A 17398-nucleotide genomic window follows, 5' to 3' on the forward strand; every position below is an offset into this window, starting at 1 on the left:
AGGCGCTACATAAAAATAGAGCCTGTGTAGCGCCTGAAAAAATCCGGCCCCTTTCACTCCAGTGTGAAAGCCGGAGGGCTTTCACACTGGAGCGGTGAGCTAGCAGGACGGTTAAAAATGCCCTTCTAGCAGCATCTTTGGAGCGGTGAAGGAGCGGTGTATTCACCTCTCCCACACCGCACCTACCCATTGAAATCAATGGGGCAGCGTGGCTATACCGCTGGCAAAGCGCCGCTGCAGGTTTTAACCCTTTTTTGGCCACTAGCGGAAGTTAAAACCACCCCGCTAGCGGCCGAATACCACCGCTAAAACAACGGTAAAGTGGTGCTAAAAATATCGCCGCTTTACCGCCGACACTGTTCCCTCTCCAGTGTGAAAGGGGCCTTAAGAATTTGATTAATGTCCAAAATTCTAAAAGTAAATGTCTCAAAAAGAGACATACCAAACAACACTTTAACCACTTGCTTACTGGGCACTTAAACACCCTTCCTGCCCAGACCAATTTTCAGCTTTCGGTGCTCTCACACTTTGAATGACAATTACTCAGTCATACAACACTGTACCCAAATGAATTTTTTGTCCTTTTTTTCCCCACAAATAGAGCTTTCTTTTGGTGGTATTTGATCACCTCTGGATTTTTATTTTTTGCGCTATAAATGAAAAAAGACCGAAAATTTAGAAAAAAACGCATATTTCTTTGTTTCTGTGACAGAATTATGCAAATTATTAATTTTTCTTCATAAATTTTGGCCGCAATTTATACTGCTACATATCTTTGGTAAAAATAACCCAAATTAGTGGATATTATTTGGTCTTTGTGAAAGTTAGAGAGTCTACAAGCTGTGGTGCGAATCATACAAAATTGATCACATCTGATGTACTGGTGGCCTATCTCATTTCTTGTGACCTGAACAAGTCAGGAAAGTACAAATACCCCCCAAATGACCCCTTTTTGGAAAGTAGACATTCCAAGGTATTTAGTAAGAGGCATCGCGAGCTTTTTGATGTTGTCATTTTTTCACACAATTCTTTGCAAAATTAAGATTTTTTATTTTTTTTTATTTTTTTCCACAAAATTGTCATTGTAATAGGTTATTTCTCTCACATGGCATGTGTATACCACAAATGATACCCCCAAAAAAATTCTGCTACTCCTCCTGAGTATTACAATACCACATGTGTGGGACTTTTTCACAGCCTGGCCACATAGAGAGGCCCAACATGCAGGGAGCGCCGCCACGTGTTCTAGGAGCATAAATTACACATCTAACTTGTTGACTACCTATTACACTTTTGAAGGCCCTGGAGCACCAGGACAATGACACGTGGCACGTGGCACTGATGACTGATGGCACTTATACGTGGCACTGATGACACTTATACGTGGCACTGATGACAGATGGCACTAATATGTGGCACTGATGACAGATGGCACTTATATGTGGCACTGATGACAGATGGCACTAATACGTGGCACTGATGACACGTGGCACTAATACGTGGCACTGATGACAGATGACACTAATACGTGGCACTAATACGTGGCACCGATGACAGATGGCACTAATACGTGGCACCGATGACGCGTGACACTGATGAAAGATGGCACTGATAAGTGGCATTGTTGACACGTGACACTGACAACAGATGGCATATGACACTGACAGGTGGCACTGATGACAAATGGCACTAATACGTGGTACTGATGACAGATGGCACTAATATGTGGCACTGATGACAGATGGCACTATGTGGCACTGATGACACGTGGCACTGATAACAGATGCCACTTATACGTGGCACTGGGGACAGATAGCACTAACAGGTGGCACTGGGGACAGATAGCACTAACAGGTGGCACTGGGGGCAGGTAGCACTGGGGAGCATGGCACTGGGGGCAGGTAGCACTGGGGGAGGATGGCACTGGGGCGGATGGCACTTTTTTTTTTTTTTTACTTACGGCCGCTGCAGCCGTTCATCTGTCCCTTCTCACATGCTGTCTGTGTAAGGAGGGAGTGCGGTGCTGAGAGATGATCTCATATGTTTACATATGAGATCATCTCTCATTGGATAGGCCGATCGCGCTGTAAACGGCCGCTGTGATTGGCCGTTTACAGCGATCTGTGACTGGCCGTGTCCCTCGGACACGGCCAGCACAGAACTTCCCAGATGCGCGCTCACGGGAGCACGCATTGCGGAAGTAAACAGGAGGCCATCCAGGGACAGCCTCCCGGCAGTTAGCGTCCGCTCTGTAGCCGTCTTTCAGCTATAGGGTGGGCACGAAGAGGTTAAACAAGAAATGGCGAATTAATCCGATATTGTTATAAACAATATCTCAGAATAAAAAGAAATTGTAGTCGTAATGAGGACTTAGAGCATGAAGCAAGGGCTTTACAGACTCGCCTCACTGATAGAGGCTACAGTCAATTGTGTTTGAAAAAAGCCTACCATAGAGCGAAACAGAATGATAGAAATAATCAAATTCATTCAAAGAAATTTAAAAAGATATCAAAAAGGTTTGATTAACACAATATGGACATATTGTGAACACGGAAAAGTTCAACAAATCATTCAAAGATATTGACACCTCCTGGCTACTGATGAGGTGATATCCAAATATGTGAGTTCATATCCGCAGATTACTTACAGAAAGTCGAAATCCTTTAACCACCTCAGTACAGTGCAGTTACACCCCCTTCCTGACCAGACCAATTTTCAGCTTTCAGCGCTCTCACAGTTTGAATGACAATTATTCAGTCATCCAACACTGTATCCATATGAAACTTGCGTCCTTTTTTCCACACAAATAGAGCTTTCTTTTAGTGGTATTTAATCACTAGTGGGTTTTTAATTTTTTTGTGCTATAAATAAAATAAAACGTAAATTTTGTGAAAAAAATGCCTTTTTCTTCGTTTCTGTCATAAATTTTTGCTAATTAGTAACTTTTCATCATACATTTTGGCCAAAATTTATACTGCTACATATCATTGGTAAAAATAACCCACATTAGTATATATTATTTGGTCTTTGTGAAAGTTATAGAGTCTACAAACTATGGTGCCAATCACTGAAAATTGATCACTTCTGATCAGGCCTTCAGTACATCAGGTGTACCTCATTTCTTGAGACACTAACAAGTCAGGAAAGTACAAATACCCCCCAAATGACCCCTTTTTACAAAGTAGACATCCCAAGGTATTAAGTAAGTAGCATGGTGAGTTTTTTTAAGTTGTCATTTTTTCCCACAATTCTTTGCAAAATGAAGATTTTTTATTTTTTTATATTTTTTTTACTAAATTGTCATATTATCAGGTTATTTCTCACACACAGCATATGCATACAACAAATTACACCCCAAAATACATTCTGCTACTCTTCCTGAGTACGGCGATACCACATGTGTGAGACTTTTACACAGCCTGGCCACATACAGAGCACCAACATTGATGTAGTACCTTCAGACGTTCTACGAGCCAAAAATGACGCATCTCATTTCTCAACCACCTATTACAATTTTGAAGTCCCTGGAGTACCAGGACAATGGAATTTCCCATAAAATGACCCCATTTTGGAAAGAAAACACCCCAACGTATAATCTGTGAGGCATAATGAGTCTTTTGAACGGTTCATTTTTTTCCAGAAGTTTTTGGAATATGTGGAAAAAAATTAAAACGCATTTTTTTTTTTACACAAAATTGTCAATTTATAAGATATTTCTAACACATAGCATGTATATAGCAAAAATTACACCCCAAAATACATTCTGCTACTCCTCCCGAGTATGGCAATACCACATGTGTAGGACTTTTACACAGCTTGGCCACATAGAGAGGCCGAACATTGAAGTAGTACGTTCAGGCGTTCTAGGAGCATAAATGACACATCTCATTTCATTCCTACCCATCACACTTTTGAAGGTCCTGGACCACCAGGACAGTGAAATTACCCACAAAATGACCCCATTTTGGAAAGCAAACACCCCAACGTATATTCTATGAGATATGGGCTGCAAATAGGTACTCGGGTACTCTGATGGGCTGGTGATAGGTACACGGGTACTCTGATGGCCTGGTGACAGGTACTCGGGTACTCTGATGGCCTGGTGACAGGTACTCGGGTACTCTGATGGCCTGGTGACAAGTACTCAGGTACTCTGATGGCCTGGTGACAGGTACTCTGATGGTTTGGTGACTGGTATTTGGGTACTCTGAAGGGCGGTGACAGGTACTCATATGGTCTGTGACAGGTACTCGGGTACCCAGATGAACTGTGACAGGTACTCGGGTACTCAGATGGACTGTGACAGGTACTCTGGTACACAGATGGACTGGAACAGGTACTCGGTTACTCAGATGGGCTGTGACAGGTACTCGGGTACCCTGATGTACTGTGACAGGTACTCGGTACTCTAATGGACTGTGACAGGTACTCGGTACTCTAATGGACTGTCACAGGCACTCGGTGCTCTAATGGACTGTGACAGGTACTCGGGTACCCTGATGGACTGTGACAGGTACTCGGTACTCTAATGGACTGTGACAGGTACTCGGTACTCTAATGGACTGTGACAGGTACTCAGGTACCCTGATGGACTGTGACAGGTACTCGGTACTCTAATGGACTGTGATAGGTACTCGGTACTCTTATGGACTGTGACAGGTACTCGGTACTCTAATGGACTGTGACAGGTACTCGGGTACCCTGATGGACCGTGACAGGTACTCGGGTACCCTGATGGGCCGTGACAGGTACTCGGGTACCCTGATGGGCCGTGACAGGTACTCGGGTACCCTGATGGGCCGTGACAGGTACCCTGATGTGCCGTGACAGGTACTCGGGTACTCTGATGTGCCGTGACAGGTACTCGGGTACTCTGATGTGCCGTGACAGGTACTTGGGTACTCTGATGTGCCGGGACAGGTACTCAGGTACTCTGATGGGCTGGGACAGGTACTCGGGTACTCAGATGGGCTGGGACAGGTACTCGGGTACTCTGATGGGCTGGGACAGGTACTCGGGTACTCAGATGGGCTGGGACAGGTACTCAAATACTCTGATGGACTGTGACAGGTACTCTGATGGACTGTGATTGACAGGTACTATGAGGGGTGGTGACAGGTCCTCTTTATTGGGGGGCAATCAGTATGATTGGTGTACACTGTATGCGGTAACGAGATGTTACCGCAATCTCCTCCTCACACACGATCGATGTGTGAGGAGGAGAACCCGGTAACATCCCGTTACCACGGTTTGTTTACATTTTAGTGATCGGCTGTGAAAGGATCACAGCCGATCACGTGGGTAAACAGCCGGCAAATGGCTGTTTACCAGCGACGGTGACGTGCACGCACAGCACATATGACGGCCTCCCGCCACAATAGGTGCGCCGCCTGGCCGTCATTTGACGGTCGGCGGTCGGCATCTAGTTAAAGATCAGCTGGTGCATAGCCATCTGACCCCAAGGTCAGGACAGTCTCGTAGGGGCACTGCCCCATGTGGGAGATGTGATTTCTGCAGTTTTCTTATGAACTCTGCGGAGGAAGCTCTCCCTAATGGTATATAAACCAAACTACATGGAGTGCGAATGTTGGGTATTCTATGTGGGAAAGACCACAAAAGGGAACGGCCCTTTTTCCACTTAATTAGGGACCATGTTTTGCTTGTATTTAAAAAGAAAATGGAGACATCGATAGGTAGGCACATGGGACTCTATCATTCCTTACAGGCATCAAAGATGAAATTCTGTGCTCTTGAATATATACCCACACATGAAAGAGAGAGAGAGATGTGGATAGAATTCTCCTTCAATGGGAGACCAAATGGATTCATTCTCTGGCTGCCACTATGTATCCAGGATTGAATAAATCCATCAAATTTAAGCCTTTTCTGTAGGTTTTTTGTCATGTTCTTAGAGATTCATTTCTCATAAATAATTTCTTGTTTTTGTTCTTTTTGAACTTATAATTTGTCTGCATTATATATTGATTTGTAATTAGAGTTGAACGGACACCTGGATGTTCGGGTTCGACGGGTTCGGCCGAACTTCGGAAACAAGGTTGGGTTCGGGACTGAACTTGACCCTGAACCCGACCCCTATTGAAGTCAATGGGGACCTGAACTTTTGAGGACTAAAATGGCTCTAAAAAAGTAATGGAAAGGGCTAGAGCACTGCAAATGGCAACAAAATGTTAAGAGCATGGCAAGTGCCCTGCAAACAAATGTGGATAGGGAAATAACTTAAAATAACATAAAATAAATAAAAATAAATATTTATATATATATATATATATATATATATATATATATGCTGGAGGCCCCCTTCTCAGAAGAAGAGGTACAGGAAATGATTAAGAACCTCAGAAACTCAACGGCACAATGCCACACATATGGTGGGAATGCCCCAGAATACGCCCTTTCTGGAAAAAATTATTACATTTAATGGATAAGCTAGTGGGAAAATAAAATACTTTGAAATTTAAAAAAAATAAAAATTATAATCTTGACCTAGGAGGAGGAGATCCATATGGAGTAGGAGGTGGAGGTGGCGGTGGATGTGGCAGTATAGGTGGAAGCGGCAGTGGAGGAGGACGAGGTAGCCAAGACTGGTTCAAAAATATAACAATGGCTGGGTAAGGCCGGTGATGTGTTGAATTCTGTCCCCCGTCGGATAGTGTCCCCCCCTGTACTGTGCTTGCTCAGTATGTAGGACAAGGGGATTTTGAAAATCTCTGAAGACTAACGGCGCTGTGCGGTGAGTCCAGGTTCAAGCCACACCATCCAAGGTTCATGCCAAGTGAAGCGAGGCCGTGCCTGAAGCGTGGCGAGCGAAGCAAGGCCATGCCCGAAGCGTGGCGAGCGAAGCGAGCCCGTGAGGGGCCCTGTTACTATGTGCTACTGTATATTCACTTGGATGGTGGGGCTTGAACCTGCACTCACTGCTCAGGCACCGTTCATCTTCCGAGATTTTCGGAATCTCCTTGTCACTATCCGATGGCCAGACAGTTTTTGTTAGAACACTGATATACATGTGTATTCTGCACGTGGTATGGACAAGTCCTGTGGGATTCATGCCTCGTTCATTTTAATGAACGTGAGTCTGCCACATTGGCTCTGGACAGGCGGCTGCGCTTGTCTGTGATAAAGCCCCCTGCAGTGCTAAATACACGTTCAGATAATACACTGGCTGCAGGGCAGGCCAGAACCTCCAAGGCGTAAAGGGCAAGCTCAGGCCATGTTCCCAATTTGGAGACCCAGAAGTTGAAGGGGGCAGACCCATCATTCAGTACGTGTAAGCGTGTGCACACATACTGCTCCACCATGTTGGTGAAATGATGCCTCCTGCTAAGACGTTCCATCTCAGCTGGTGGTGCTGGTTCTTGTGGCGTGCTGATAAAGCTTTTCCACATTTCGGCCATGCTAACCCTGCCTTCTGAGGTGCTGCCGGTGCCCCGGCTGCGTTGGCAACCTCTTCCTCCTCCTCTGCCTTCGCCTTGTGCTTCCACCGTACCCCCGCTGTCAGGTGGGAATGCCACCAGCAGTGCATCTACCAGCGTGCGCTTGTACTCGCGCACCTTACAATCACGCTCCAGTGAGGGAATTAAGGACGGTACATTGTCCTTGTAACGGGGATCCAGCAGGGTGGCCACCCAGTAATCAGCACCAGTTAGAATGTGGGAAACTCGGTGGTCATTGCGGAGACACTGCAGCATGTAATCGCTCATGTGTGCCAGGCTACCCAGAGGCAACGAAAATCTGTCCTCTGTGGGAGGTGTATCATCTGTGTCCTCTGTGTCCACCCAGCCACACACTAGTGATGGCCATGAGCTGGTCTGGGTGCCACCCGCTGTGAACATAATTCCTCCTCCTCCATCTCCTCATCCTCCACCTCGTCATCCTCCAGAACTGTGCCCTTGCTGCAGGACAATTGTGTACCTGGCGTTTGTTGGGGCAGGAACCCACCCTCATAGCCACTTGTGAATGACTGCCCTGAAAGCCTTGGAAATTATCCCTCTTCCTCCTCCTCCTCCTGTGCCACATCCTCTTCCATCATCGCCCGAAGCGTTTAGAATAGAACTGGGATAGTAACGCTGAGAACGGCGTCATCGGCACTGGCCATGTTGTTGGAGTACTCGAAACAGTGCAACAAGGCACACAAGTCTCGCATGGAGGCCCAGTTATTGGTGGTGAAGTGGTGCTGTTCCGCAGAGTGACTCACGCGTGCGTGCTGCAGCTAAAACTCCACTATTGCCTGCTGCTGCTTGCACAGTCTGGCCATCATGTGCAAGGTGGAGTCCCACCTTGTGGGCACGTCACATATGAGGCGGTGAGGGGGAAGGCTGAAGTTACGCTGCAGCGCTGATAGGCGAGCAGCAGCAGGGTGAGAACACCAAAATTGTGCACAGACGCCCCAGAAGGACATGCGCCAAACTGCTATCCGCCTAAGGTCAAGCCACCACTGCATTTACCCAGTATGCTGTTAGGGAGATATAACATCCCTGACCGTGCTTACTGGTCCACGCATCCGTAGTTAGGTGGACCTTGCCACAGATGGCATTGAGCAGTGCACACCTGATTTTGTCCCCCACTTGGTTGTGCAGGGAAGGGATAGCTCACCTGGAAAAGTAGTGGCGGCTGGGCACGATGTACCATGGGACAGCCAATGCCATCAGGCTTTTAAAACTCTGCATCTCCACCAGACGGAATGACAGCATTTCAAAGGCGAGGAATTTTGAAATGCTGGCATTCAGGGCCAGGGATCGCGGGTGGGTAGGGGGGTACTTCCTCTTCCGCTCCAGTGTTTGGGAGATAGAAAGCTGAACGCTTCCATGGGACATTGTAGAGATGATTGGTGACCCAGGTGGTAGTGTTGCTGTTTGCGGGTTGCCAGGTGCCACTGTCACTACAGAGGTGGATGAAGAGGCTGAGACTGCAGCAGAAGAGGAAGCAGGAGGAGCCAGAGACCTTTCTTGGTTTTTGAGGCGTCTACTCCACTGCAGCTCGTGCTTTGCACTGAGATGCCTGGTCATGCAGGTTGTGCTCAGGCTGAGAACGTTTATGCCTTGCTTCAGGCTCTGATTGCACAGCGTGCATACCACTCGTGTCTTGTCATCAGAATTTTAATGTTTCTTAAATAAAATTGTTATACTTTTCTAAAAAAATGTTTTCTATTTCTGCACCTTTAAAATCCCAGTCCTTTAAATTCTTGATATACTATGCATAGATGTGGTGCTAAATGACTCTCGGGTTTGTCCAGCAAATAATATTTCTCCCTAACTCACAAAAGTAGCAAATATGGCACTGGTCATAAGTACAAATCCAATGCAGATTGATGTCAGTTCACTCCATTCCAGGAAACTGACTCACCACCACTGGTCAAGTGGTAGAAACCAGAAAGAAGTAGGGCTAGAACCAGGGACCAAGAAGGCAGGGATTCCAATGGAGTGCAGGACTGGACTGGAAGTTATGTCAGATGTTGCTGTAGGGCAAAGGGATGTGGCTACGTGTTTTGGGGCCACCCAGGCTCCTTTCTCAAGCCTATAGGACCTATTGTGAAGGGGTTATTTATATTAACCTGGGACTACATTTCCCAGCATTGATAGGGTGAAATGAACTAATACTAGGGGTGACCTCAAAGTAGGGCATTACATGGAAGGCAACAACAAGTATCGGCTAGACTAGCAATATTATTGTAATGAGTACATTAAAAAAATTACGATACAAATATATAAATAAAATACGATGTGTGATTAGTTGCTACTTGGAATCAAATCCAAAAAAAAGAATAAGAAACAACTATACAAATTGCCAGCATGATTTAAAAATAACCAAATAGATAGAATGGGTAAAACCTTATAAAATATATTTAAATAAACTAATAAGTTATTGATCTTATATTGCAAACATTTTTGGCATTAGGACCTTGGTGTATGCACCCAGAAAAGACCACTAGATAGAGCCATATTACTCTAGTAATAATATTGGCAGGCTTACAAATATGTGAGGAAACTATATAAAAAAAAGTACCCAGAGTCTGGGATATCAACAAAAAAAGGAAACTATCTGAGTATGGAGAGGTTAACAGAAAATAGAGATAAAAAGGGGGAATGACACCCAAAAAATGAAATGTGTATGCTGGATGTTTGATATACTGACAATTGTGCAGTCAGGCGACGTGGCTCCAAAACAAAATTGATGACCTTTTTTCCCCCACAAACAGAGCTTTCTTTTGGTGGTATTTGATCACCTTATTTTTTGTGCTATAAACAAAAAAGAGCGACTATTTAAAAAAAAAAAAACACATTATTTTTTACTTTTTGCTATAATAAATATCCCCAAAAAATAGATAATTTTTTCCTTAGTTTAGGCCGATACGTATTCTTCTACATATTTTTTGTAAAAAAAAATCACAAAAAGCGATTATTGATTGGTTTGCGCAAAAGTTATAGCGTCTACAAAATAGGGGATAGTTTTATGGCATTTTTATTAATAATTGTTTTTTTTACTAGTAATGGCGGCGATCAGCGATTTTCATCGTGACTGCAACATTATGACGGACGCATCGGACACTTTTGGCGATATTTTGGGACCATTCACATTTATACAGCGATCAGGGCGATTAAAAATGCACTGATTACTGTGTAAATGTGACTGACAGTGAAGGGGTTAACCAGGAGGGGGCCCTGCAGGGGTTAAGAGTATCCTAGGGAGGTGTTCTAACTGTGGGCGGGAAGGGCTACGTGTGACACGCAAGTGATCACCACTCCTGATTACAGGGAGCTGTGATCAGTGTCAGTGTCACTAGGCAGATCGGGGAAATGCTTGTTTACATCAGCATTTCCCCATTCTCCCTCTCCGTGAGATGATCGCGGGTATCCCCGCAGTCATCGAGTCCGCAGGAGCCATGATCACACTCACAGAACTTGCGGCAGGCGTGCGCACGCACCCACAAGCCACGTCTTAAAGGGCAACGTACAGGTGTGTTAATATGCCTGTACAAGCCATTCTGCCAACGTATTTTGGCGTGAGATGGTCAGCAAGCGGTTAACTAATTTTGACAAATTAGTTGATTCGGAAACATACGAATTAACGAAAACCTGTTTAACGAATTTTTCCAAATATTCATAAATTCAAAAATTCGAAATGCGAAAAACCAGAAAATTCTAAAATCTGAAATAATACCTACCTATTAAATTATAGGTATTGGAATTTCCTTTCAAATTTGGCTGTTAATGAACGTAACAAATACGAATCTATTCAAAGTTACGAATTATCCAAAATATCAAATGCCGCATCTAAACAAATAGAATGTAATGAATTATAAAATAATAATAATAATAAAATAATAAAAACTTTTTAATATTATTATTTATCATTAATTCATTCCGTTTCCATTTGTTTATTCGGTTGTTTCGGGTTAGTATTAACAGAATTTGTTATTTCGGATAATTTGTAACTTCAGATACATTTGTATTCATTATGTTCACTAGCAGCCAAATTTGAAAGGAAATTCTAATACTTATAATTTAATAGTTAGTTATTATTAGTTAGTTATTCTTTCAAATTTTCATTCTTTAGAATTTTCGGATTTTCTTTCTTATTTTCAGATTTTCGATTTACCATTCTACGAATTTTCAAATTTACAAAATTATGGATTTTCAAATTTACAAATTTTCAAATTTACGAATTGCAATCATAACGAATGACCCGAAAAATGAAAAAAAAAAACACACGAATGAAATGAACATGAAAACTAACATATTTTTCACCAGTTCACATGTTTAAATAGTTTTTATTACAAATTATATAAGCAGACTGCAGTTCCTCTTTAAATACCACAAGGATGTATAGATGCAGAGTTACTGGATGCTCCACCTGCAAACATCTGGGAAATCCCCCACACCATAGCCTCCTGCTCCAATGCTCTGTCCTTAACCATCATACAACTGGTCAGCTGTCACACGAAATATGGCATAATTGTGGTCACTTGCACCACACGCAACATTCAATACATAAGAAGAATAACTAGATGACTTAGTGACAGAATGACAGAACATTTCTCTGACATCAGAACCAATAAGAACACAAATCTGGACAGACATTTTAATCAATTTCACCAACAAACCACATAATCTTTCAAATTTCAGTTGAAAGAGTAAATTGTCCGGTTCATGGTGGAGACCGGTGACTCTCCTTTGTAGAAGGGAAGTTTATTGGATTTTTAGGATGGACATCAGAATCCCTAAAGGCTTAAATTATGAATGGGACATAGTTACATAGTTACATAGTATAGTAGGTGAGGTTGAAAAAAGACACAAGTCCATCAAGTCCAACCTATGTGTGTGATTATATGTCATTTTTTACATTGTATATCCCTGTATGTTGCGGTCGTTCAGGTGCTTATCTAATAGTTTTTTGAAACTATCTATGCCCCCCACTGAGACCACCTCCCGTGGAAGTCAATTCCACATCCTTACAGCTCTTACAGTAAAGAACCCTCTACATTGTTTAAGGTTAAACCTCTTTTCTTCTAATTTATAAGAGTGGCTACGAGTCTTGTTAAACTCCCTTCTGAAAAAAAGTTTTATCCCTATTGTGGGGTCACCAGTCCGGTATTTGTATATTGAAATCATATCTCCTCTCAAGCGTCTCTTCTCCAGAGAGAATAAGTTCAGTCCTCGCAACCTTTCCTCATAACTAATATCCTCCAGACCCTTTATTAGCTTTGTTGCCCTTCTTTGTACTCATTCTATTTCCAGTACATCATTCCTGAGGACTGGTGCCCAGAACTGGACAGCATACTCCAGGTGCGGCCGGACCAGAGTCTTGTATAGCCAGAGAATTATCATTTTATCTCTGGAATGAATTCCCTTTTTAATGCCAATATTCTGTTTGCTTTGTTAGCAGCAGCTTGGCATTGCATGCCATTGCTGAGCCTATCATCCACTAGGACCCCCAGGTCCTTTTCCATCCTAGATTCCCCCAGAGGTTTTCCCCGAGTGTATAAATTGCATTCATATTTTTGCAATCCAAATGCATTATTTTACATTTTTCTACATTAAACCTCATTTGGGTTCATGCATACTATTAATGTTAGGCTAAGTTCCAGGAAGCTCAAAGATGAGCAGGCTCACAATGGGTTCTACAGCAGGTTATAAAGGCCTCAAGCACCTGTGACCAATTAACCACTCCCCTTAATTAGTAGGCTGAAGGAAGCAAAGAAAAAAAGGTGTTAAAAAAGTTAAAAAAGGCATTAAAAAGCTACAAGGAAAAGCCCCAAAAAGTACCTAAAAATGCAACCCAGCAATTACCAGTAGTGATGGACGAACTCCCGATGGGGCGTTTCGCAAACGCGAACCGCGAATGTGTCCAAAAGATTGTGAACCGTGCGGTTCGTGGCGGACCCCATTGACTTTAATGGCAGGTGAACCTTAAAAACCTCCAGGTCATATTTTCAGCCACAAAATACTTACTAGCTGTGCACACATAGTCCCACAACAAGGACACTGACATAACAAAAGTATTAAGTGAATCTGGGATCGATAACAACAAGCATTCTTTTTTATCTGTGAAATTTTGACAATTCAGGAGCGCATGAAGGCTATGGAGGAGAGGCAAGGTCAGGCCAGGCTATGAAGGGGGTGCAGGAGATGATCAGTGCCACAGTCAGGGCAGCGCAGTCCTGTGCCAGTGTCCCAGTGTGCCAACCACCTGTGCTTGAGCCCCTCCCTCTGCCCGGCCGTTACCCCCACCTATGCAGGGCTCCACTGCGGTGGTCCGGAGGTGCCAGTCCAGTGCTGATCCTCAGCCATGGTGCTGGCACTGCCTGCTGATTGGCTTCTCCGCTGCTATCTCCCTCACTGTCTGAAACCAGCACCGAGATAGAGAGCACTGACACCAGCACCGTGATAGAGAGCACTGACACCAGCACCGTGATAGAGAGCACTGACACCAGCGCCATGATAGAGAGCACTTACACCAGCATCGAGATAGAGAGCACTGACACCAGCACCGAGATAGAGAGCACTGACACCAGCACTGAGATAGAGAACACTGACACCAGCACCGTGATAGAGAGCACTGACACCAGCACCGAGATAGAGAGCACTGACACCAGCATCGAGATAGAGAGCACTGACACCACACCAGCACTGACACCAGCACTGATACCAGCAACTCGCTGCGGGACCCAAAAATATGACACCGCTCAACCTCTTCAAACAGGAGGGTATGAGCATATAGTACAGTGTGCTTTTTTTGTACAAGGAAGTGAGCCAAAGGTAGAAAAAAGGTCTGTGTGCTAGATTAAATAAATAGTTTATAGAGTTATGCATATACATGGTCTACTGGTCACATGTGTTGAATACCTTCGAGATCCATGCCTCATTCATTTTTATAAATGTGAGGTAGTCAATACTGTCGTGAGCTAGGAGAGTGCGCTTATCGGTCACGATCCCCCCTGCTGCGCTGAACGTCCTTTCGGACAGGACACTGGACGAGGGGCAAGCCAACAGTTCCATTGCAAACTGGGCAAGCCCTGGCCAGAGGTCAAGCCTGCCCACGCAGTAGTCCAGGGGTTCATCACTTCTCAGAGCGTCCACATCGGCAGTTAACCCGATGTAGTCGGACACCTGTTGGTCTAGGCGTTCCCTGATGCTGGATCCGGATGAGACCTGTCGATGGGTCGACTGAAAGAATCATATCAGAAGTCACCAACCCATCTTCAAACCACCCCCTCTTCTTGTAAGCGCTGTTGAATTGGTACCCGCAACTCTTTCTCTGGGAGTGGGAATTGCTCCTCTGCCAGCGCATGCAAAAGCAGAATGCAGCATTTCTCGAAGTAAGGCCTGGAAGTGCTCCATTCTGACAGCCCTCTGTGATGGTGGTAACATTTCTGCCATTTTGTGTTTGTACCTGGGGTCTAAGTACGTTGCCACCCAGTACTGGTCCTTGACCTTTATGCTTTTTATACAGGGTGCCTGTTAAAATACTGGAGCATGAAGGCACCCATTTGCACTAAACTGTAAGCGGTGTGGTGGCCTGGTTCCTGCTCCTCATCCAGGATAATGTCATCCTCCTCGTTCTCCTCTCCCCATCCACGCACAACAACAGGGATCCCAGAAAGGTTTAAAGCATGCTCTTCTTGCTCCTCCTCATCCGCCCCGGCACTATCCTCCTCTGACTCCTCTTCACACTCTTGTTGTTCACGTGTCTCAGATAGAGTAGCCCCCCTGGGAATTCATCTAGCATTGCGACTTCCTCATCTTCTTGCTCCTCCATGGCTTGATCAATGACATGACGCAATGTACACTCCATAAAGAAGGCATAAGGTACGATGTCACTGATGGCGCCATGGCTGCGACTGACCAGTTTGGTGATCTCATCAAATGGCCGCAGAAGTCTGCATGCATCGCGCATGAGCAGCCACTGGCGCGGTGAAAAAAACCAAGCTCCCCAGAACCTGTTCTGCCGCAGAGTTCGTACAGGTAGTCGTTAACTGTACGTTTCTGCTGGAACAGCCTATCAAGCATATAGAAGGTTGAGTTCCATCGCGTCGGGCGATCGCAAATAAGACATCTGACCGGCAGATTGTGTTGCCGCTGAATGTCAGAAAGGCGAGCCATGGCCGTGTAAGATCTTCTGAAATGGGCTGAGATTTTCCTTGCCTGCCGCAAGATGTCCTGGACCCCAGGGTATTTGACAACGAATCGCTGCACTACCAAGTTTAAGACGTGTGTTATGCATGGCACTTGTGTAATTTTGCCCTGTTTCAATGCGCTAAGCAGATTGCAACGTTGTCACACACCACTTTACCAACTGTCAAATTGAGCGGTGTTAGCCACTGATCTGCCTGTGAACGCAAAGCTGAAAGGAGTGCAGGGCCAGTGTGGCTCTTGGCTTCCAGGCACAACAGACGCAGCACAGCATGGCAACGTTTTACCTGGCATGTTGAATTGGTTCTGGGGATCTTGGGTGGCGCAGCGGAAGAGATGCTAGCAGCGGAAAAGGAGGAGTCAGCCAAGGAGGAGAGGGAGGATGGACTAGGAGGAGAGGAGAAGGCTGGCCTGCATGCAATCCGTGGCGGTAAAACCAAATCTACATCGATGCCAAGGGTTACATGCTTGACGGCCATCAGAAGGTTCACCCAGTGGGCAGTAAAAGTGATATACCTTCCCTGCCCATGTTTGCTAGACCACGTGTCTGTGGTCAGATGTAGGGATGAGCTTCGTGTTCGATTCGAACATACGTTCGACTCGAACATCGGCTGTTCGTCCGTTCGGCGAAGTCCGAACATTTTGGTCCGTTCGCGTCAAATTCGTGTGGCGCTCACGGCCCAAAATGCACTGCGATGGCGCAGTGCATTGCTGGCTCATGATTGGCCAAGCATGCACTGTGACCCCGCATGCTTGGCCAATCGCAGCGCCAGCAGCGAGGAGAGCCATGATTGGCCACAGGCAGGATGCCTGTGGCCAATCATAGCTCAGGCTGTGTAGTGCACGCCCCACACTATATAAGGCCGCCAGCGCGGCGGCCTTGTGTAGTGTGTTGGCGTCTGAAGCAGTGGGTGTTCTGTGTACCTTCAACACAGTACACACCGATCGTTTTCGGCCGATTTTCGATCTTGCTGTTGTGTAGTGGTTATTGTCTGCGTGCCCTGACCGCAGTATACACCGCTATATTCACCTCACCTATATAGCTAGTGATCTATCTTTTATAATAGAGCTTGCAGTCAGTAGTGTTAGGAGATAGTGCGTGCTGTCTGTGTGCTCTGTACCCAGTACATACCGCTATATCCACCTACATAGCTGTTCTCTATTTGAGCCCACTTGCCATCTGCAGGAGTTATTGGAAGTTGTGTGTGCCTCCAGCACAGCACAGTATACATCTGTATATACCCCTTTATCTCTGGTGTTCTATAATAAAGGCATCTGCAGGAGTTAGTGGGTGTTGTGTGCCTCTAGCACAATATACACTACCCAACTGCTTTTTTACCCAACTCCCTTCAGGCCATTACCATGTCTGGAAGGCCAGCAAGGAGAGGCAGACAGGCACGAGCCGATAAAAGAGGGCAAGCAGGCTCTGTGTTTAGAGACAACAGTGCTGGTCGTGGACGCGGTGCATTGTCATCAGCACGTGGCCATGGGACACGCTTGTCCTTCTTTTCGGCAGCTGGACATGTTGAACCGCAACATGCCAACGACTTGGTAGAGTGGATGACCAAGCCCTCTTCATCCTCCTCATCCTCTCTCACCCAGTCTCAGGGTACTAGCAAAGCAGCTGCCAACGCATCGTCTTCCCTCATCTCAATGTCATCATCAGTGACTCCTTCCCTAGACCCACCACGTCCTCCTGAGGAGTCTCCTGAACTCTTTGAGCACAGTGTTGGGTACATGCTCCAGGA

General features: G+C 45.3%; 1 protein-coding gene across 1 annotated transcript in view; it reads left to right on the forward strand.

Moving 5' to 3' along the window:
- LOC143981649 (uncharacterized) overlaps positions 1-17398 on the forward strand; it is a 106312-nt gene that overhangs the window by 56032 nt on the left and 32882 nt on the right. The gene's annotated exons all lie outside the window — the stretch shown is intronic.

This window comes from Lithobates pipiens, unplaced genomic scaffold (genome assembly GCF_037356315.1).
Source record: "Lithobates pipiens isolate NorthernLeopardFrog02 unplaced genomic scaffold, aLitPip1_a1.2 Scaffold_16, whole genome shotgun sequence".
In the NCBI taxonomy this organism is placed as follows: domain Eukaryota; kingdom Metazoa; phylum Chordata; class Amphibia; order Anura; family Ranidae; genus Lithobates; species Lithobates pipiens.